Here is a 24,531-nt window from a genome sequence, read left to right on the forward strand (position 1 = left end):
ATTTTAAAAGTTTATTTATTTGAGAGAGAGAGAGCATGAGCAGGGATGGGGGGTGGGAGCAGAGAGGGTGGGAGGGGAAGAGATGGCGGAGACACTGAGCAGGGAGCCCAGTTTTGGGGCTGGATCCAGGAACCCTGAGATCATGACCTGGGCCAAAGGTAGACGCTTAACCAACTGAGACACCGAGGTGCCCCAGCAGTTCACATTTCATTGAAGGAAGGTAAGTATCATTTGAACTTGTCTTCCATATACCCACTCTTCCATACCCACTCTTGATATGGAGTAAAAAAGCAAATAATCTTATTGACAGAGACTATCTCATGTTGTGCCAAAATAAGTGGCATCACAGTTAATAGTCTCTAATTAACAGTTGGTCATAAATAGTTCTATGCTTTTCACTGAGGAACTTACTTTCTGGTATACAATAGTTAAATTTGTAGTTATATACTGGCAAGTGTTCCTGGTTTTCACTTATGTCAGTGACACAAAGTTTTAAAAAGTCTGTTATTTTAAAGAACAAAAGAAGAAAATATGAAACAGCTAGTATGTGGATATGATATATGACAGAACCCAGCCACATATCTGTATGCCTACTTCACAGCACCTAGTTTACCATGTGCTTCGAAGCACTTTATGAGTGAATGAATGAGTGGGATTCTGCCTCCCTTCCTGGGGCATCCCTGTCACGTTCCCCTGTTCTAAAAAATGTGCTGTCTCTGAATCTGCCAATTTTGTGTGCATGCTTTTCCTTCTTGGATTTGGACCTGCTTTTGAGTCCTTCTTTCTCTCTTCTTTATTATTTTTAAGCATTTTTGTGCATTTTGAGATCTAGGGCAGCTCTGTGTTCCTTGTCTTTGCTCTTTTCCCACACATCTAAAGCTCCAACATCCAGTTTCTAGGACTTCTGCTGCTGTATACTTTTTGTATCCTCCAGGGCATGGCACAGTGTCTGGCACGGAAGTGCTAAATACAGGTTTAAGACGGATCCTGTCTCCATGCATTCCAACCTGGTAAAACTGTAAGTGCTGCTTGCGGATGCAGGTTGGCCAAGTCTTAGTCCTCATCTCATCTTTTTTTTTTTTTTTTTTTTTTGAAGATTTTATTTACTTATTGGACAGAGAGAGGGATCACAAGTAGTCAGAGAGGCAGGCAGAGAGGCAGGCAGGGAGAGAAGGGGGAAGCAGGCTCCCCGCTGAGCAGAGAGCCCAATGCGGGGCTTGATCCCAGGACCCTGAGATCATGACCTGACCCGAAGGCAGAGGCTTAACCCACTGAGCCACCCAGGTGCCCCCTCATCTCATCTTTTTTATCTTCCTGTGACCTGTTGCCCCTTTCTTGTTTCTTCTTTCTTATAACACATTCTTTCCTTTTCTTCCAGGAACCCATTCTCTCCTGATTTTCCTCCTACCCTATTTGCAATGACTCCTCAGTCTCCCTTATTGGTTCTCCTCTTCTTTTCAGACTGTTGAGGTAAGTGTCCTAGGGCTCAGTGTTTGGACTTACTCTTTACTCTCATTTAACAAGCTTATCTATTCTTTCAGTCGATAAGGCCAAAAATGTTAGAGTCATTCTTGAGTCCTTTCTTTCTCTCTTAGATCACATAACTAATCCTTGAGCAAACTGTTGACTCTGTTTCCAAAATATATCCACACGTCTACAATCCTGATGCAGGCAACAATTAGATTATGCTTAGATTATTGCATTAATCTCCTGAATTAAATATTTACTTATATTCCTGTCTCTGTAAACGTTATCTCAAAAGTCATTTAAAAAGTCATTTAAAGAGTGATACCATATAACTTAATGATTTATATTAAAGTGAAGCGTATGTTTCACTTTACATATGTAATATCCATTTTAATTATTCTTTAGTTATCTTATCATATTTATCTCTAGTTTCAACATCGGTATTGATTTGAGGTCAGGGAAGCTTTGTGCTCTTGATATGTATAGGTATTATCATTTATATGCAATGATCTGTGCCTATTTGAAGTGTCCCATTTGATAATTTTTGACATATGTGTACATCCATGCAGCAGTCACTACAATCAAGATAATGAAGACATTCATTACCCTTAAAGTTGCTATCTGCTCCTTCTTGTATTCCATCCTTCTTGCCCTTCCATCCTTCACCCCATTTTCCTGGCATTCACTAATCTGCTGTCCCTATAGCTTGTTTGAATTTTCTAGAATTTTATATATGGAATAATATGGTATGTATTTAATTCTTTTATCCAATATAACTGAGATTCATCAATATTGTTCTGTATATCAGTTGCCTAGTCCTTTTTTTCTGAGTACTAATCTATTGTACGAATATACCATGGCTTGTTTTTCCATTATCCATTGATGGACATTTGAGTTATATCCAATTTTTGGTACTGATGGAGGAGCTGCTGTGAAGATACTTGTGCAAGTCTTTGTATGGACATAGTCATCCATCTCTTTTGGGTAAATATCCAGGAGTGGGATGGCCAGTCATAAGATAGATGGCTATTTTACATTTTGAAAAACCTCTAACTTATTTTCCAAATTGTTTTACTAATTTACCCATCCACCCACAGCATATGTGAATTTTAGTTCTTCCACATTCTCACTAACATTTGGTGTGGGCATCTAATTTTAGTCATTCTAATAAGCGTGTGGTAGTATATCAGAGTGATTTTAATTGGCATTTTACTAATGACTAACAACTAATAACATCTTTTCGTGTGCTTATTTATCACCCCTGTATCTTTGGTGAAGTGTCTTTAAAATCTTTTGCCCGTTTTCGGGAAGCCTGGGTGACTCAGTTGGTTGGGCGTCTGCCTTTGGAGCAGGTCATGATCCCAGAGACATGTGATCAAGCCTCTCATCAGGCTCTTTGCTTAGCGAGGAGCCTGTTTCTCCCTCTCTTTGCTGTTCCCCCTGCTTGTGCTCTCTTTCTGACAAATAAATACAATCTTAAAAAAAAAAAAAATCTTTTGTTCATTTTTTCATTTGGCTATTTTCTTACTATTGAGTTTTGAGAGTTATTTATTTATTTATTTATTTATTTATTTGACAGACAGAAATCACAAGTAGGCAGAGAGGGAGGGAGAAGCGGGCTCCCCGCCCTCTCTCTCAGGGAGAGCCCAATGTGGGTCTTGATCCCAGACACTGGGATCATGACCTGAGCCGAAGGCAGAGGCTTTAACCTCTGAGCCATCCAGGCACCCCAGAGTTTTGAGAGTTTAAAAAAAACTATTTTAGATAAAAATATTTTTTATCAGCTACATCATTTGCAAATATCTCCAATTTATGGCCCGCATTTTTAGTATTTTGATAGTATTTTTTGAAAAGCAGAAATATTTAATTTTGATGACCTAATTTATTTCTCTTTTAAGAGTCCACTTTAGGTGTTGCATCTGTTAAGTCTTTGTTTAAGTCAAAGTCACAGAGATTTTTTCCTATATATTCTTTCAGAAATGTTATAGTTTTAGGGCTTACATTTAGGTTCTATGATTCTTTTCAAGTTAACTTTTATACATGGCATGAAATACAGATTAAAGTTCCTTTTTTTGACATGAATATTAATTATTCCCGTTCCATTTGTTGAAAACACAATTATCTTTCCAATAAATTGCTTTCTTGTTTTTGTAAGAAATTAGTTGTCTGTATATGTGTGGATCTATTTCTAGGATCTCTATTCTATTTCACTGATCTACTTATCTATCTTGATGCCATATCCACAGTCTTGTTTATACATCATATTCTAATGGAAGAAATTATGCTGTTTCCCCATTAATTTGGTTTATCATCTGTTTACCCCAACCCCTAGGAAGCATGCTCCACAAGGGAGGAGAGTTTTGTCACTTTTGTTCTCTGCTTTTTTTCAGGATACTGGTTACTACAATGTAGTACATTTTGGTACATTTTGTTAAATAAATCAATGAATAGAGAACGCAAGTGAAGAGATGATTAGCTTTTGTCAAATTGAGGTGACAGCAGAACTCTAGGGAGAGCTGGCTTTTGAAAATATGAGACAGATAAGAGATAGACTTCTGAGGAGTAAATTCTTGAGATCTTTTCATTGTTTCAGATGACTTAAAGACAATAGCAAGGATATTCAGATTTTGGGTGTTGATTCTCTGGGAAAGCCATTCACTGGTTTCTGGATGGCATAAAGAGTGGAGAAGGCAGGATTTCCCTCTTTGAGGTGTCTGGTATATGAGACTAGGCAACTCTGCTTCTTGTCCCGGTTTAAAGCCCATCCTACTAGCTTGACATCTGACTGAGGCATGATCCCTTTCTTTTCTTTTCACTCAGCCTTGATCTTCCAATTGGCCTTTGACTGCTGACTTCTGTACTTTACTTGGTTCCAGACTGTCTGCTTGGCTGACCCTGTCCTTAATTCTTGACCTCTCCATGACTCTTAGGAACCAAAGCTTGAACCCTAGATGGACTGCTGTCCACAGGTCAGTCAGAAGATGGAATCCTTTAGAATAAATGAGTCCTTTAAGGGAGGAGAATATATATTAATATAAAAATAGGTCTCTGGGTCAAACCTTGTGAAATGTTCAAAGTAGGGGAAAGAAAGAAGGGAATAAAAAAACTCAGAAAAGGTGGGAGAGCATAAAAGAGAGTTTTAAAAAAGAGAGAAAATATTTTCATGAGGAAAAGATTAGTCAAATGAATGAAATATTATAGAAAATAAAGAGTGAGACAAGCCCATTGGACTGTGCAAACAGGAAGCCATTGATGACCTTTAATTGCATCCTGAAACTTACTTGCTAGATAATTTTGGTACTGGTTTGAATGTGCTTCTTCACCATTTAGAAATGAACATATGTTTCTGTATGTGTAAATGTAAGCTTTTCGAAGAGATAATTTGGCTTTATCCTTACTGGAGGTAAGACGGAGTAGTGTGTGTGTATGTGTGTGCACTTGCGGTGTGTGTGTGTATGTGTGTAGGTGGCTATAGGGAGGAGAAGCACTTAGAATTTAATTCTTTCCCTTTGTCTTCTTTTTCCTTCTTTTCCCCTCTTGTAACAAAATCAAAGGGCACAGAAGTTGGAAGCCATGGTCTGGTTTGAAAATACTTGCTCTGGGTCAGGCAAGTATTTTCCTATTTGCTGTGAAGAAAACAACCCCAGCTTTTTGTTTATTTGCCTCAAACTGTAATTTACTGCTCTTCGGGGCTGGCAGCATTTGGAGATCTGTGTTCTACTTCATTCAGTGGACTTAGCCCCTTCAGATAGTTTATATGACAGAATGGTCGTATGCAGTTCTTTCAAAAGTTTAAATCTGGGCTTAAGATTTAAACTTGGCAGTAAGATATGATGAAGCATATCAGAAGGACAAAGGTAGTCTTGCATTTCCATGACACCCAGGCTTTAAAGGAGTTTATTTCAGAAACTTATATGCATATAAAGTTTATATATATGTAATATACATATTATATGTATAAAAGTTATAGCTCTCATATTAATGAAAATATTACAGCTTGGTCATGAAAGGATGACTCATTGAAAGCCAAAGTATTTGGACAATTACATTTTAGTTTTTGTATCTGAAAATGCTTTTGATCAACATTTTAGTGACCCAATGTATAGGTTGCTTTGTAGTGTACAAGACATACATAGACACACACACACGCATTTAAGATATGGGCTAGGAGAAAAAGTACTAGTTTGGGGGACCCTGTTTGATTACATGCCACAATTCAAGGTAAGCAGGTGGTCTAGTGCAATATAAAAGGCTTGCTAAACAAAGAATTTTATTTCCTGGTTGGTGCCTGCAGGGGAGGAATTATGAAAGGAAAGCAGAAAATTAACAGCCAAAGAGAGGCCAGAATTTTGAAATGAAGTGTTTTTATTGATTTTAAAAGGTATGCAAATTAATTACAATTTACAAAAAACCTAAGCTTTTGAAAATGATAGATTATTTAGAAAAAAATAGTAACCAGTGGAAAAAAATAGTTTATTAAACCCTACAAGAAATCATAGCTCTAGCTCAATAGAAGGGTGTTACTCTGTTTTATCAGAAATAACAGATTTTGTAAGAAGCCAGACAAGTACACAATTTGAAAGAAAGCGTGGTTGTACTGCTTAGTTACCTATTCTTTTGCATAAGCTATTAGTGAATAGATCAAACAGGAAGAAAAAAATCTTTGGGGGATTACAACAGGCCAAATTCTACAGTGTTTTGTGCAACAAACTCAAGCTTCGGATTATTTCTAATAGGAAAGGCCATCTACCTCGAGCTAAATAAAATCTTCATTTTAGTAGTCACACTGTAAAAACACCGTGTGCTCCTTGCATTTCTGAAATTAATAGTTACTTGGAGCCACAGATGCCCACATTTGTTTTCTTATTTTCATAGATGATTTCACTAAGCAGAAGCCCTTGTTAATCCTACATTCACACAGATAGAAGGTCAAAGTTGGTCAGTGAGCCAAGAAATACCATATCAGGGTTTCTTTCCTCTTCAATTGAAAAAGGTATAAATTGTGGAATTAGTGTATTGATTGAAGGCTACAACTTCAAGCAATCAGTTTTTCTGGCTTGACAAGATTATTTTATCCTACTTTTCTTTTATTATTATGTGTAGTATTTGAGTCATCCTTCAGGCAGATGAAGTGACAGCTTGATTTAACTCAATAAAATCCACCAGTTAGGTAACCTACTGAGCCGAACAAAAGATGAAAACAACTGCAAGGGGCAGGTGCACTGTTAGTTTAAGCGAGCAGAGGAGTCTGAAGAAGAAGAAAATATTAACAGAAATTATGCTCTAATCAATGCATTTCTATGGAAACTTGAGAGAAATTTATAAAACCTTCTTGCTGGGCAATTGAGCAGATAATGCCTTTGCTTTAAAAACAAAACAAAATAAACACATCTTTAAAACCAGACTACGTGCATGAAAAGCAACGTCTCCATAATGGCTGTGCTTTTGTTTAATTGCGGCAAGTCAAATAATCTTTAATTTCTTGGTGTATTTGAGATGAAAACACTGCATGATGGATTTGTAGTAGTTTGGAAATTAAAACTATAATTTGTGTATCTTTCATTGAACCTGTGCTTTCTCACCCTGTATCCAGTTGATATCTTTTATGATTTCTTAAAACGTGAGTCTTAAAACATTTATAAATAATATCAATTTGAATTTTCCTAAGGCACCTGAACACACAAATCCTTGTGGATATTTTGTTTGCAGAACTAGAAGAAGAGGCATCATTTTAAATGTTGGCTTAATGGAACCAAAGTCTTCATTTTAAGCTCTTCAGATCTAAGGATGCTCATTGTTCTTTGATTACATATAAGGCTTTCATTGATGATAGTGAGAATGTCTCCATGGGCAACTGGGAACAAGCAGAAGTGTGCTTTCACATTAACAGTTTCATTAATGCTTACATTTTGGAGTTTTAGAGGCCACATTACTTATTGTATTGACTGGAATAATATGGGGTTGGAAATCCTGGACGAAGAAAGATGAGATTTGTGATGTGGTTGTGGGGTGGAAGATGGGGAGTGGTTTCATGATGATAAGGAACATTTTGGGAATTCCTTTCATGGCAGCACTCCTAAGTTTTATATGAATCTGACCTGGTCTTTGTAGAAAGAAATCATTTCTGACATAGCCCAGATACATGAGTCCCAGCTCTTTTCATGTCTTCCAGAATTCCCCTCAATAGCAATACCAGTATTCAATAACTTTCAGAAATACTTCTTGTAAAGCTAACATAAAATTTGCAAGGAATAGCAAATAGTTTTTTCTTTGCATACTAATTTTGACCAGTTGGTAGTATTTTCCGAACATTATGAGATATGGATGATTCTGAGGTTCTCTCCAGGCTCAGCCAGAACAAACACAAGGTGGCATTAGTGATAATTGCCTTAAATGCAGAATTGGGAAGTCATGGCACATGGGCTGCTACTTTTTAACTACTTTTTTTTTTCCCCCCAAAGAGGTAGGTCATATTCATTTGTGAAATTAGTGTTTTTCTTTAACTCTTATCTTTGTTTTTCTCTGACTTTTCTTTTCCACACATATTTCTCTCACCAGAACTTTCCACAGGTAGGAGGGATTTCTGATGGATAAGGAAAGGGTGATTGCCAGGGTTGCCAGGGTCTGCATTCACTCCATTGACACAACAATGGTGTGTTGGTGAGTTAAAACTATTGGAAGGAAAGCAGGTTGGTGGTACTAACCAGGCAGGTGCCCATTTACTGGAGGTACTGACATTACAAAGATTGATTATTTTCAAATACTTTTCATTTCCTTTATGACCCAAGGAATTGGAGGTACCTTGGAAAGCTGTGGTTAATATAAAGGAAATTAAAATTGCATGCCTAAGGATGTAAGCTTTTTAAACTGTTAAGTGTAGGAGAGAGAGGAAAAAAAGAAAAGGCAATATTTTGTTTAGAATCCATATGGGATTGCCCTCTTAGAGCCAATATGGTGACTTTGTCTGAGATATAATTTAGAAGGTACTCTTAGATGTCCTTCATCTAATAATTCAGCTACTAGTTGTGTAAGATGTTGAAACTAATTAAGGCTAATGTTATTTTAATAAACTACATTTAGGGAAAGAATAACTCATCAAGGAAATCATGTCTAATGCTGACTTTTTAATCCACATTCTCCCACATGTGCTCCATTTTATGTCTGTGGTCATTGTGGGAATGAAGTAATTATAGCTAGAACCCCTGGTTTAATTTCAAACTTTGTATAGATTTTTTTCTTTGTTTTGTTTTATTTTATTTTAAATTGAAGTATACTTCAATGTACCATTTGATGGGTTTTGACAATTATATACCCCCATGTTATGCTTATCCAAACAAGACATAAAATATATCTATCATTTCCTGAAGTTTCTTCCATGTTCTTTTCAAACTAATTCCAGACTCCTCCCTGACCATGTCCATAGGCAATCAATGTTTTGATTTCTGATATCACACTACACATACACACACACACACACACACACACACATTTTTTTTTTCTTTTTCTTATTTCTGGACTTCTTATAAATGAAATCATATAGTATGCATAAGTTCTGTTTTGCCTCTCTCTCCCTTTACTCAAAATAATGTTCTGGAGATTCATTTATGCTGGTCCTTCTTATTTCTGAGCAATATTTCATTATATAAAAACATCACAGTTTATTTATTCATTTTATTATAGAGTGTTTGGGATGTTTCATTTCTGGTGACTATGAATAAGACAATTAAGTACCAGCCTTTTGTAAACATTTGTTTTCAATTACTTGAGAATACCTATGAGTAGAATTGTTGGGTCATAAATTACATGTATGTTTTGTTTTTAAAAAATTACTTGAAAATTTACATACATACTTTTAATTTCATTTTTTGGTATACAGTTCTGTGACTTTGCTCACATATATAGATTTGTGTAATCACTACAATATTCAGGATAAAAAATGGTTCCATTGTTCCAAAACCCTCTTTGCATTGCCTATTTGTTATCAAACACTTCTTCCCCCTTTAATCCCTGGCAACAACAGATATGTTCTCTATCTTCATGGTTTTACCTTTTACAGAATGTCATACAAATAGATCATACAGCTTGTAACCTTTTGAGACTGGCTTCTTTCACTCAGCATAATGTCTTTGTGTCTTTGCACATGTTATGTGCAACTATGCTTTTGCCTTTTTTAGTGCTGAATAGTATTCCTTGTATGGTTATACCTGGTTTGTTTTTCATTCAGCCACTGAAGACATTGGAACTCTTTTATTAGTTTGGGGCTAATAGTAATAGAGTTGCTGTACATATTCAGGTTCAGGTTTTTGTGTGAGGGTAAGTTTTCATTTTTTTTAATATTGATGTTCTATCCTCTGGAACTGCTGAACTTATGTATTACTCCAATGAATTTGTGTTTTTATTCACTGGGATTTCTACATAGATAATCATGTTCCCAAACAAGAAAAGTGGTTTTATTTCTTCTTATTTAAATTCTATTCATTTTACTTCATTTTATTTATTTATTTTTTTACTTACTGCACAGTCTAGGGCTTCCAATAAAATGCTGAATATGAATGATGAGAATTGATACTCTGGCCTTATCATTGGTTTTAAGGTGAAAGCATTTATTCTTTACCACTAAGAACAATGTTAGCTATGTGTGTGTTTGTTTTGTGTTTGATTTATTTTTGTTCTTAGATTTTCCTTATCAGCTTAAGCAAGTTAATTCTATTTCTTGTTTGCTGAGAGGTTTTTTGTTTGTTTGTTTTAATCATGAGTGGATGTTAAATTTTGTCAGAATTTTTCTCTACAATTGATATAATCACGTAGTTTTTCTTCTACAGTCTGTTAATATGATAATTTACAAAAATTGATTTTCTTTCTTTTTTTTTTGTTTTTTTGTTTTGAGATTTTAGAGAGAGAGAGAGAGAGGCGAGAGATCAGGGGGGTGGGGCAGAGGGAGAAAGAAAGAGAAGCTTAAGCAGCCTGTGCTGAATGCAGTACCAGCTGTGGGGCTTGATTTCATGACCCTGAGATCATGACCTAAGCCAAAACCGAGAGATGGATGATCAAGCACTCCATCATGTTGTAAGTTTTAGAAATTTATGGCTGGATTTGATCCATTAGTATTTGGTTTATAACTTTTGTTTGTAAATTTTCATAAGGAATATTAGTTGGTAGTGGTGCTTCTTATGTTCGGGCCTGTTTTGTGGGTAATGCTTGCTGCATATAATGAGTTGGGATGTGATCTATCTTCTTTTTTCCTGAAGAAATTCTATGGAACCGATATCATTTCTTCTTTACACATTTGGTAGAATTCGAGAGTGAAAAATGTGCTTCAAAGACAATTCTCTTACATGTTTCTTACTTCTCAAAGCATGAATAGCCATTAACACTTTTTGTCTGATAATTCCAATATTGGTGCCATCTTATGTTTTGCAACTGTTGACTAAGTTAAATATGAGAGGTTAAAATTTTCCTGTACTTGTATGTCGGGTTATTTGAGATTCTAACATTTTAATATCATGTTGTGTGACTCTAGCTCTTGTTTAGTACCATGGAGAATATCACTGGTGTTTGTTTCAGCAAGCCCAGATCCATGAACACTCAGCTTAGTGGTAAGCCCAGTGGCTCAAGCACAACTTTATGGAATCAATTCCTTGAACTTGCAGCTTTCTGTAATTTTCCCAACACTTTTCTTTTTTCCTCAGCTGGAAATCATGGGTTGTAATTTCCTTGTTTTGCAATGCCGTTGGTGTGACTATACCTGCTTTTGGGGTTAAGTAGTAAGAAGAGGAGAAAAGATCAGAGAAAAAGAGAAAAAGAGAGGAGAGGAGAGAAGGGAGAGATATATAGAGAGAGGCTGGAGTGTGGGGGGTGCGAATGGGGAAAGAAGTGCAAGAGGTGTTCCTCCCATATTCTTTTTTTTAATATAATTTTTAAATTTTTTATAAACATATAATGTATTTTTAGCCCCAGCGGTACAGGTCTGTGAATCGCCAGGTTTATACACTTCACAGAACTCACCATAGCACATACCCTCCTCAATTTCCATATTCCCACCACCCTCTCCCTACCCCCGTCCCTCCGGCAACCCTCAGTTTGTTTTGTGAGATTAAGAGTCTTTTATGGTTTGTTTCCCTTCCAATCCCATCTTGTTTCATTTATTCTTTACCTACCCCCCAAACTCCCCATGTTGCATCTCTACTTCCTCATATCAGGGAGATCGTATGATAGTTGTCTTTCTCCAATTGACTTATTTTGCTAAGCATAATACCCTCTAGTTCCATCCACGTTGTCGCAAATGGCAAGATTTCATTTCTTTTGATGACTGCTTAGTATTCCATTGTGTGTATATATATATATATATATATATATATATATATATATATCACCTCTTCTTTATCCATTCATCTGTTGATGGACATCCAGGTTCTTTCCATAGTTTAGCTATTGTGGACATTGCTGCTATAAACATCTGGTAGCTCTATTTTCAACTTTTTGAGGAACCTCCATGCTGTTTTCCAGAGTGGTTGCACCAGCTTTCATTCCCACCAACAGCGTAGGAGGGTTCCCCTTTCTCCGCATCCTCGCCAGCATCTCTCATTTCCTGACTTGTTAATTTTAGCCATTCTGACTGGTGTGAGGTGGTATCTCATTGTGGTTTTGATTTGTATTTCCCTGATGCCGAGTGATGTGGAGCACTTTTTCATGTGTCTGTTGGCCATCTGGATGTCTTCTTTGCAGAAATGACTGTTCATGTCCTCTGCCCATTTCTTGATTGGATTATTTGTTCTTTGGGTGTTGAGTTTGCTCAGCTCTTTATAGGTTTTGGATACTAGCCCTTTATCTGATATGTCATTTGCAAATATCTTCTCCCATTCTGTCAGTTGTCTTTTGGTTTTGTTAACTGTTTCCTTTGCTGTGCAAACGCTTTTGATCTTGATGAAGTCCCAATAGTTCATTTTTGCCCTTGCTTCTGTAGCCTTTGGCGATGTTCCTAGGAAGAAGTTGCTGTGGCTCCTCCCATATTCTTGAAAGAACAGCTTTTCTGGTCATTGAGAAAGGTTCCTTACCTTAGAATTTTAGGCATCTGCCCATCCACTGCTGCCATCACCCTCCACTAGAGCTACAGAATAGGGAAGAGAGAACTGCAACAAACAAAAAACCCACAAGATTTCCCACACTGTCTGTGACCCATAGAGGCCTCCTTTCTGACTACATGGACCAGAAATAGGAAATTTCTCTTGGAACATTTTCTTTCCATACCTAGGGGTGTTATGATGCCTTTGAGGCCAGGCCAGGAGATGCTGTAGAAAAACAGATGTTAAACTTACTACAGGTTCTGGTTTTCTTCTCTTATTCCTTCAGCTGCCATTCATTTTTTAGAGTCCTTAGATAGTTGCTACATGCATTTTATCTACTGGGGAATCAGTGGGAGAGAAATTTTGGAACTAGAACTTGTTAAAAAATGTTCATCTTGATTGCAACTGGAACTTGTTAAAGTTATTCACAGAAGTATATGCAGTAAAATAATCTGAAATCTGGGATTTCCTTTAAAACATTTCAGTCAGAAAAACACAAAGTGAGGGAGAAGCTGAGACTGTGCAGGGACTCCTTTTTTTCCAGGAGGCAATTATTTATGGTTGAGCATGGGATCTGGGGAATTAGACCCGGGGATAGTACCACTGAAAAATTGTGAGCTTGGCTTACACTTAACTTTATAAGAAAACTGCCAAACACCTCCAATGTAGCTGAAATATTTTACACGCTCACCAGTTTTGTATGAGAGGTCTAGTTGCTTCATATTCTCATCAACATTTGATACTCTCATTTGTTTTGATTTTAGCCAGGCTTATGGGTGTGAAATGATATTTCCCTGTTTGAAATTGAATTTATTTGATGACTAATGATTTTGAAGACTTTTCATGTGTTTGTTGGTCAACATATACTTACTGTAGTGATGAATCTATTGTGTTTGCAATGACTGACATAATTATGGACAAATATGATAAAGACAGAAGACTTTACTTAAATAAAAGGGTATCAACCCTAAGAGCAGAAGTATAAAAATAGTCTACTAGGAAGGTAGTATAGCAGAATGATTTAAGCCACATGACTTTGGGAAAGTTATTTGAACTTTGTGTTTCATCTCCCTCCCTCCAAAATGGGACAATAAAAGTGCCAACCTCATTAAGTTATAAATTAAAAAAAATATAATATTTGGAAATCCCATGGAATTTTGCTTGCTTCATTTTGAATGTTGTGTAAGTTTTACAAAATAAATAATATATAAAGAAAAGTGGAAGTAATTTTTAATTGTTTTTAATTGTTTCTTTTTCCAGTGACTCTATGCTGATCTTTAGTATTTATTCATGATTTATATGACTAGTGAATAATCTCACATATATAATTTTTCTCAAGTTTTAGGTCTATAACAATAAGTAAAAAATTTTCTACTGATTCATAGCATCCTGCTAGAAGATACTCTTAAAAGAGTCACCATTAAGTATATTTTATTTCCCTGTTGATGCTATTTTCTCAGTGAGACCCTTTCAGTTGTCCTGATACACTAAGCATACTTGAAAGTTCACAAATTGGTCTCATTATATTATATAATTTTCTTTGTGGCGATACAGATTGTTTAAGAAATACTTTGGTTGGACGGCCTGGGTGGCTCAGTTGGATGAGCATCTGACTCTTGGTTTCAGCTCACCTTATGATCTTGGGGTCATGAGATTGAGCCCTATGTCAAGCTCTATGTGCAGAGTCTGTTTATGATTCTGTCTCTCTCCCTCTACCCCTTCCTGCTGCTCTCTCTCTACCAAATAAATAAATAAATAAAATCTTAAAAAAAAAAAAAAAGAAATACTTTGGTAAATTTTGAACCAAATTGTTTATGTGCTTTTATTTTTGAAAAATTTAAAAATTTTCAAAAGAGAGATCTTTCTTATTTTATTTATTTCCAAAATTATATTAGTGCTTTATTTTACTTCCAGCTAACAAAATTGAGCAGTGTTGTATAAATATATTTTGAAGTTTGAACTTAATTATTAGGAAGAATAAAAGCAACAGAAGATAATGAATGTTATCTTTCTTAGCAAATATTTCTACCCAAAATTTACAAGACAATATGAAGTTTATAAAGCATTTTATAAAAATGATTTAATTAAGAAATCATTAAATTCACTTTTATGATCTTAAAATGAGAAATAATTGGGTAATTTTAACAAAGGTATTTATTTATTTATTTATTTATTTTTATTATTATGTTCAGTTAGCCACTGTATAGTACATCATTAATTTTTAATGTAATGTTCAATGATTCATTATTTATGTATAACAAAACATATTTAAAATGTAGATCAAAGACTTTATCATTACCCTAAAGTGGGTTTTAAAATTTTCTTTTCTGGGGGCGCCTGGGTGGCTCAGTGGGTTAAAGCCTCTGCCTTCGGCTCAGGTCGTGATCCCAGGGTCCTGGGATTGAGCCCCGCATCGGGCTCTCTGCTCAGCAGGGAGCCTGCTTCCCTTCCTCTCTCTCTGCCTGCCTCTCAGCCTACCTGGGGTCTCTGTCAAATAAATAAATAAAATCTTAAAAAAAAAAAAAAAGATCATTATGGAGTGATAATAAAATTTTCTTTTCTGATATCTACTAGAAAGAGGACATGTAGAGTAGATAGTAAGTATTTTTAATGATCAATATTACATTTATAATTTTAATTACTAAGAGACAATCAGAAGAGCTCGAATATTGCACTTGTATTTATATTTGGATTCCTTATTCTTAAAAGGAAATTTTAAGATTTATTGAGTGCTATTTTGATATCAGAAATTTTGTTGATATATACCTTCTTTTAAAAATGGTGCATGCTTTTATTTTGTCTGGTAAAAATATTATTGAAAATAATAAAATATAAAAAATAATACAATGTATAGTTATAGAACAGTATAATATAAAAGTTATACTATAGTGGTTTTATCATCCTAATGAGACTATTATTTTTTGTATTTTAATTATTTTCAAAATAATACATTTATCTGGTATTAGTGGTAAGGTTTAATATTTTAGGTGCTTTTCTATTAAATTCTTTAGACTCTTTCAAATAATGCTCAACTATGCCCATGTAATCAACCTCTTAGACATTTTGAACAAAATTGTGATGTCTCCTGGTTAACATAAACTCTGATTATGAATAAATCTTGCACTAGATTCACCGTTTATGAAATGTTCATGGTGAGTTAATACTGCACAATGTCTTTTTTATACATTATATTATTTTAATCCTCAATAATTCTGGAAGGTATCGCTCATTATATGCTACTAAATATTATCTTTTTTATAAATTAGGGTGTCTTATTCCATTTGGGCTGCTATAACAGAATATCATAGACTAGGTGGCATAAGAACAACAGAAAAAAAGAACAACAGAGATTTATTTCTCACAGTTCTGGAAGTTATGATGTCCAAGATCAAGGTGCCAGTAGATCTGGTGTCTGTTAAGGGGTCACTGCCTGGCTCATGGCTGTCTCCTCCTTGTGTCCTCACATGGGAGAAGGGAGAAGGGATCTCTCTGGGGTGTCTTTTTAAGGGCACTAGTCCCATTCATGAGACCTTTATCTTTATGATCCAATGACTTCTCAAAGTCCTAGCTCCAAATACCATCATGCTGGGAATAAAGTTTCAGAATATGAATTTTGCAGGGCATACAAATATTCAATCTATAGCACTAATTGTTATATAAAAGTGATTTCTTTCTACTTTAATTTTTACCTTTGTTAACTTTCTGTAATAAATGTAATCAAATTTTATTTTCATGGGATAATTTAGTAATAGATTGTTCCACAAATGACTATTTGAAAATACCACAAATTCTTGATTTATTCTAGGATAAGTAAATAAGCATAAAATAAGAAAGTGATAGGTATTTCATTGATTATCATAATTAGGAATTAATTAGAAACAGAAAAAAAGGGAGCATATTTAAACAAAACATTGCTGAGGAAGAAAACATACTGGTGTGGATGATAAAAGAACATGGTGGTAGAAAAAAAAAGATATGAATATATCTCTTCAGTTTTTAATATATGATATCAGTGTTTTTAATATGAAACTTACTTATCAAAGTAAGTGAGGGAAGCCAGCACATTTCTGAGATTTGATATAGACTACTGAATGGCCAGGAAAAGCCAAAGTGATAGAAAGCAATTGTTCTAGTCTGGGTTTGGGGTGTTGGGCTACATGGGGGATATATATCAGTGCACGTCTGCAGTTAGGAACAAGATATGACAAATGCAAAATACAAAAAAGAAGAAATTAGACAATTCAACAGAAGATTACTGTTTAATTTAGTCATACTGCTTTCTATTAATTTAACTCTAGCCAACATTGTTTACAAAGTCATATGGGGAAAATGAGCAATGCTTTATTCAGATACTAGAGTTTGCATGTGTGTCTCGTATCAAAGTGTGATAATCACAATAACCAGAATTTGGAAAATTTATGAAGCAGAGGTTGACAAAAGGTTAAAGCCCTAGGAACTTAATCAATTTTTTTTTTACTTAAATAAGGACAGGTTATAAAGCATGTCATTTGCTCCCCACTAATATATAATAAATCATAAAAATATAAATTCAATGAAGAATACATAAAATCCTTGCATACATTGACATCTTGTATTTTGGGTAGATCCATTTTTTTCATAAAAATAAACTTTCTGCTAAAAAGACATACAAAAAGAGGAAAAAGTAAAGAAACTCAGACAGGATTATACTGTTTCCTTTCATCTGAATTTGTTATGATCAGGTAATCTGAGTATGTTCTATGACATAATGCTAATTGGTAACTTCAATTTTTCTTCATTTATTCCTTCGTACATTTTCCAAGTGTTGAGTGCCAACTTTGTGACATGCTCTAGTTTGGAATCTGGAGATAGAATAGTGAATGCAAGCATGCAAGGTATGCAAGTAAAATGTATAATATGTCAGATAATGACTAAATCAGGGAAAGAGGTGGAGTACTTGCGGGGTTTGGTTTCTTTCTAATAGGTTGGTCATGGCAAGCCTCTTTGTTACAGAGACATTTGTATAGAAGCCTGAGGGAGATGAGAATATAAGCCATGTTGATATGGGGGGGAGGGCAGGACTTAAGCCAGAGAGACCAGCAAGTTAACAAGTCAAAGAGTGTGACTGTATGTTTGAGGAAAACTGAAGAGCCAGTTTTGCCAGAGCCTCGTGAGTGAAAGGATATGGTAGCACGTGAGATCACTAAGGTAGCTGAGGTCAGATCGCATAAAGGTGATTTTAACTGTGAATGAGAGAGAAAACCATTAGAGAGTTTTGAAGAGAGGAGTCATATGATCTAACTGATGTTTTGAAAAGATCGCTGTAGTTGCTATATTGATAATAGAATGTGCTATATTGACAGTAGTTTGATACATACATCTGGATTTCAAAGAAGATATCTAGGTTAAACATTTATTTTGATGATATCAATATTTAGAAACTGGCCAAGATTACCTGGGGAGTCTGTGTAGATATCAAAGAGAGCATTTAGTGGTTAGAGAAGAGGAGGAAGAAGCAAAAGAGGCTGAAAAGAGAGATCAGGAAGATAAATGGAAACTGAGTCCATGTGATTTTTAAAGAAAATGGAAGAAAGTATTTCAAGAAGAACACATGGGTTTTGACAGGAGCTGTTGCTGCCTAATTCACATGATTTGGATCTTACTATTCTGAGTGTTTCTGCCAACTTTCAGTTGTCAATAACCACATCTTCATACCTGGGGTTGTTTCCAAACCCAAGGAAAAGCACTCTGCCCAAATATAGGCCAGGCCAGAAATGCTGGGAAATTAATGCAACGCTCCCACCCAGGAGCCCTTAAGTGATGACTAGAGAAAGTGGGTGTAAAAATGCTTTAGCTCTAGATTCATAGGTGGGAATAATGCTGAGATGAGGATCTATACTGTTTCTACAAATGTCCTTATGACACTGAATTCTAGTGGCAGCTGTTTCAATAATCTACCCTTTATTGGCTGGTTTTCCTTTCCTGTACCACTTTCCACTTACCTATTAGTGTTCTCTGAAATTTATAAATAAACTACATGCATTTGAATGTTTGTCCCAGGTTTGCATAAACTAGTGGGCATGGTTATGTTCTAGTAAATCTTATTTGTATAAAAATACACAATACAAGTTTGCGGGATATAAGATTAATATATAAAAGTCAATCACTTCCTATATACTAACAATGATCAAGTACAATTTGAAATGAAAAGCACAATAACATTTACATTAGCAAGCCCCCAAATGGAACATACACAGAAATCCAAAACAAATGTACAAGATCCATATGTGGGAAACTATAAAACTGATGAAGGAAATCAGCGAAGAACTAAATAAATGGAGAGATATTCCATGTTGATGGGTAGGAAGACATTGTTACTTCCTCCCAAACTGACCTTTAGATTCAGTGTAATCATAATGAAACTCTTAACAAGTTATGTCATGGGTATCAACAAAGTGATTCTAAGGTTTACATGGAGAGGTAAAAGATCCAGATTAGCTAACAAAATATTAGAGGAGAAGAACTAAGTTGGAAACCTGACTCTACCAATCTCAAGATTTACTATAAAGCTATAGTACACTGGATCTTAGCCAAAAGGCCAAGAAGCAATTATAAAGCTATAGTAATCAAGACAACATGGCTTTGGTAAAAGAAGAGAAAAACAGATCAATGGAACAGAATAAAGAACCCCATGTTAGACCCACATAAATATAGCCAACGGATATTTGACAGAGGAGTAAAGGCTATACAATTGAACAAAGACAGTCTTTTCAATAAACAGTGCTGGAATAACTGGACATCTACATGTAAAAAATGAATCTGGACACAGACCTTACACCATTCACAGAAATTAGCTCAAAATGGGCCATAGACCTAAATATAAAATGCGAAACTATTAAACTCCTAGAGGCTGACATAGGAAAACCTAGATGACCTGCAGTATGACAATAACATTTTAGATACAACTCCAAAGCACAGTCCATGAAAAAAAAATAACTGATGGGTTGAATTTTATTAAAAATAAAAACTACTGGGGCGCCTGGGTGGCTCAGTGGGTTAAAGCCTCTGCCTTCAGCTCAGGTCATGATCCCAGGGTCCTGGGATTGAGCCCCACATCAGGCTCTCTGCTCGGTGGCGAGTCTGTTTCCTCCTCTCCCTCTGCCTGCTTGTGATCTCTGTCTGTCAAATAAATAAATAAAATATTTTAAAAAAAAAAATAAATAAATAAATAAATAAAAACTACTCTGTGAAAAATAATGCCAAGAGAATGAGAAGACAAGCCACAGACTGGGAGAAAGTATTTGTAAAAGCTGTATCTTATAAAGCATTATTACCCATAATAGAGCTCCTAACATTCAACAGTAAGAAAACAAAAATCTGACTAAAAAATAGATCAAAGACTTGAACAGATACCTCACTAAAGAAGATATATGGATGGAAAGTAAGCATATGAAAAGATGTTCAACATTATATGCCCATAGGGAATTGTGAATTAAAATAATGAGATATCACACAGTTGTTACAATAGTTAAATTCAATACACTGGCAATACCAAAGTGTTGGCAAAAATGTGAATGAATGAGAACTTTCATTCATTGCTGGTGGGAATGCAAAATGGTAATGGCTACTTTTGGAAGACAGTTTGGCAGTTTCTTCCAAAATTAAACACACTTTTATGATTCCACAATCACACTCCTTGGTATTTACCCAAAGAAGCCGGAAACTTATGTCCACACAAGAACATGTACACAGATATCCTTCATTAAGTATTATTTAATGAGTGAATAAATAAACTGAGGTGTATCCAAATAATAGAATAATATTTAGTTCTGAAAATAAATAAGCAATCAAACCATAAAAAGATATAGAGGGGGCACCTGGGTGGTACAATGGTTAAACCTCTGCCTTTGGCTCGGGTCATAATCTCAGGGTCCTGGGATCGAGCCCCACATTGGGTTCTTTGCTCAGAAGGGAGCCTGCTTCCCCCTCTTTCTCTGCCTGCTTCTCTGCCTACTTGTGATCTCTGTCTGTCAAATAAATAAATAAATAAATCTAAAAAAAAAAAAAGATGTAGAGGTAACTTAAGTGCATATTACTAAGTGAATAAGTCAATCTGAAAATGCAACATACTCTATGATTCCAACTATATGGCATTTTGGAAATAGCAATACTATGAAGACAGTATAAAGACTGTGGGTGCCAGGGATTAGTTGGGAGTTAGGGATGGATAGGTGGAGTACAGGGGACTTTTATGGCAGTGAAACTATTCTATGCAATACTGCAATGGTGGATTCAAGTCCTTATACTTTTGTCAAAATTCATATAATGCATAATACCAAGAGTAAGCCATGTTGTGCACTGTGGACTTTGGATGGTAATGGCATATCAGTGTAGGCCTACTGATTGTAATGTAACAAATGAACTTCTCTGGTGACAGATGTTGATGGTAGTAGTGGCTGTGCATGTGGGGGTGGACAGGAGGTATATATATGAAAAAAGTCTGCATCATTTTGGTCAATTTTCTGTGTACTTAAAACAGCTCTAAAAATAAATTCTATTAAAAGAATAGTGGCTGGCCATGAGCACATTTTGCCAACCTCTGGTTTATGGTATACCTGTGAGCCTGGGTCACTGGAGTAGGCTGAAAGACAAGATTATTGAGAAAGTCAAGGAATTAAGGAGCTGAGTGCTGAAAGAACTATGAATGTGGAATCTGACATTACTCAGACCCATGAAAGTAATGTTGGGGAAGGTGACAATGAGCCCGTGTCAAGTGTTTAAGGAATGAAGGGGAATGAGTCTGGTGTTAGTACCTGACTACTCAAAAATGTGAGAGAATAATCTTTTTTTTTTTTTTTAACAACACATGGAAAGGTCCAAGAATCCTGACTATCTAAACTTGAGTATTGTTAAAAATAGCATATAAAAACAAAGAGCATTTGGTAAAGATGAAAGAAATGTGGAACTATAACCAAGAAATCAAATTTATCTTAAAGAGAAATGTTGTTTGTTCTATAGCAGATAAGAATCTCTTTGTCTATCTCATCGATATCCATGTCCACTGATTAATCTTGGTAAACTCTGATATCAGACTTATTTGGAAACACGCTGCTTCAGGTGCATTCAGTGTTAATTCTTAATAACCTGTTTACTTTGTCATTTGTTCTCTTTGGGTCTCATATTAATTTCACTTCTATTTGGTTAAATTTAAGAATTTGCTAATAAAACAATTCTTTAGAACCATGACTAACCAACCTCCTGTCTATTTTAGGTAATATGCTTGCATCTCTATACTCTGTCAGAATCTGGTTGATTGGACTGACAATGTATGTCTCTTTTCACAGCCTCTGATTTGCAGAAATGTGGCTTCTTCCTAAGCTGATGTCAGCTACAGCTGGTTAGGTATTGTGAGGGCAGGAAAAGGACAAGAGCCACTTAGAGGAGTTTTTGTTTCCAAATGATTACTCAGAACCATAGATTGTAACATTAAGATGACTGAGCCTGTAGATTAATCTTTTTATCAACCTGTACTCTTTTGTCCACCCATCACCTTTTTATCATTTATATTCTTGATATTTTTTGGGTCAGAATCACATCACAATCTCTTGAAATTATAGCTTGCTAAATTACTTGTTTAGAATTTAAGCAAATGCTTTTATAAGTAAGTATGGTTTTCTTATATTCCTCACTAGATGTCATTTACTTTGGCTAAATTTACTCAAACCATTTTAACCTTTCAGTGAAAGTCCAGGAGTTTCTATTTTTTTAAATGCTCAGATGACATTCTGATTTACCAAAAGGACATCACCATTTCTCCAAAGTGCATTTGTTCAAAATCGGGAGAAAAGAAAATAAAGGCTTTCATATTCTATTTTTTTCATATTCTATTCTTTTCATTACTTTTTTTTCTCTAAGGAGTATGGGGAATTATAAAATTATAGGTGAATCATAAAGTTCTTAAATTCTGTAAGCTGAACCCACAACGTTCTAAATCCTGTCCACTGCTTTAATAATAAAGCCACTCGGTGTCAAAATAGTCATTGTTTTTTCATTGTGCACACTCAGATCTATCTGAGTAGTTCTCACACAGAGGGAGTAATATACCATCCTGTGCATTAGAGGAAGATGCTCTTGCCCACTGGGGGGCGGTTAGGTTCTCAAAGAAGGGTTTCCCAAGATCCTTCCAGGGTAGAGCCTTCCAGGGTAGAGCCACATTGACTCTTTGGGGCCCTCATGTGACCAGCATATTCACCAGGTGGCTGGCTAAGATTTCAAGAACTTGCAAGACTTATTTTTCTTCTTAGAAGGCAGGTTTTTGATAGATACCAATAATTTTTTTTCAAATAATTGGTTTCTAACTGCATAGTAAAAAGTATTTAATGAACATGAAATAATAGGAGTAAGAATGTTTGCTCTTATTTTATACAAAGAAACATCTTTGCTGTTATTTTATACAAAAGAAAAGATCTCCTTTTATTCATTTCAGTCTTCATGGTGGAGAACAGCATATTCAGGAAGAAAAGCCTACCTTTATGGGTGTGTGTGTGTGTGTGTGTGTGTGTCATGCATATGTGTCTGTACAAGGACTTAACTCTCATAACAGATAGGAACCCATTAGTACAACGGCAACCCCACATGTTTGTTCTTAAAGAATAGAATTACTGGAATACAGAAGCTTCTAAATAAGTGGCTTAAAGGTATTTAATGATATCTATAGCTATTTGAAACAAAACTACTTAATGGACTAAAAATATATGAATTTCTGGTCACTTTTGCAAGTGTATTATAAAAATAATTTAATACCTAACTTATATTATATTCTGTTTTTATTCTATACTTGTTAGAAGTATATTAACAATGTTTGATTTTCACTTAGCACACATTGGGTTAAATCCTTCTCAATTTACCTTTGCACAGTAGATGACAGAGAATGAACATGCTAATTTTCATGTTTCAATTACCTATTATTTAGAAGAAGGATCTATTAAAGCAATCATAATGTATATGGTAAGCCTGGAAGTTAAAATCACATTTTTGAAAGGTACATTGCAATTCTATGAGTGTGTGTGTGTGTGTGTGTGTGTGTATTTATGTATGTATGTATTTAGCATTCATGGGCTAACTGCTAAGAGTGACTTTGTATATTACACAATCTAGAATTTATAAAGAAAAAGAAAGCAGAATAATTAGAGCCATACCATATGACTTTCATTTTTATTTAAGGATGCTACAGTTCTATTATATTTTACATATTAAGGTAAAGCCATGCACTTTTGTAGTCTTCATTAGAGAGTTATTTGGAGAATTAGAAAGAGGATTTATTTACTTTTTTATTTTCTATTCAAAGCACTGTGCTAGGTGCTAGGATGGCAAACAATACAAATAAGAATGAGAATAATTTTACTGTGGAGGAGGTCTCAAATAACACTGGGAAACTGAGGATATTATGTAACATTCTTGTAGATTTGTGACAAAAATATCACATTAAAGCATTTTCTGACAATCTCAGATGGAAATCTGTTTAACTTTGTTGACGGTCCAGCTCCTCAAAGATTCTTCTTTTGTAAAACAACTGTTAATGTCTCCAGGAGCCTCTGATGGAACAGACTTTGGAAAATGCTGGGTTGCAGTAACTATGTCTAGTCCCAGTTACGTGCCACAAGGCAGGATTGTTCTGGGTTTCAGGTGAGCAACCCCAGCTAGTGATGGGAATGGGCATTTCTGTTTAGTCACTTCCTTGTAGTCAAAGTGGATAGGCCTGCATCAGTTTCTCAGATTTCTGACTTGGAAGACATCTCTGACTAAACAATTTGAACATTATAAGGTGTACTGATAGGATTTCAATTGTTATTAAGTTTCTATCTTCTGACCCAGGCACTGAGCATATTCATAGTTCCCGTGTCACCATGACAAAGCATTAGAAATTTGGAGCAAGATGAACCATTTCAGAACCCCAATACCAAGATGGATGTATAATTCACAACTTGGCCTAAATCATCAACTTGCTTTGAGAGAGAGAGAA

The sequence above is a fragment of the Martes martes genome, assembly GCF_963455335.1.
Source record: "Martes martes genome assembly, chromosome: 3".
Taxonomy (NCBI): Eukaryota; Metazoa; Chordata; class Mammalia; order Carnivora; family Mustelidae; genus Martes; species Martes martes.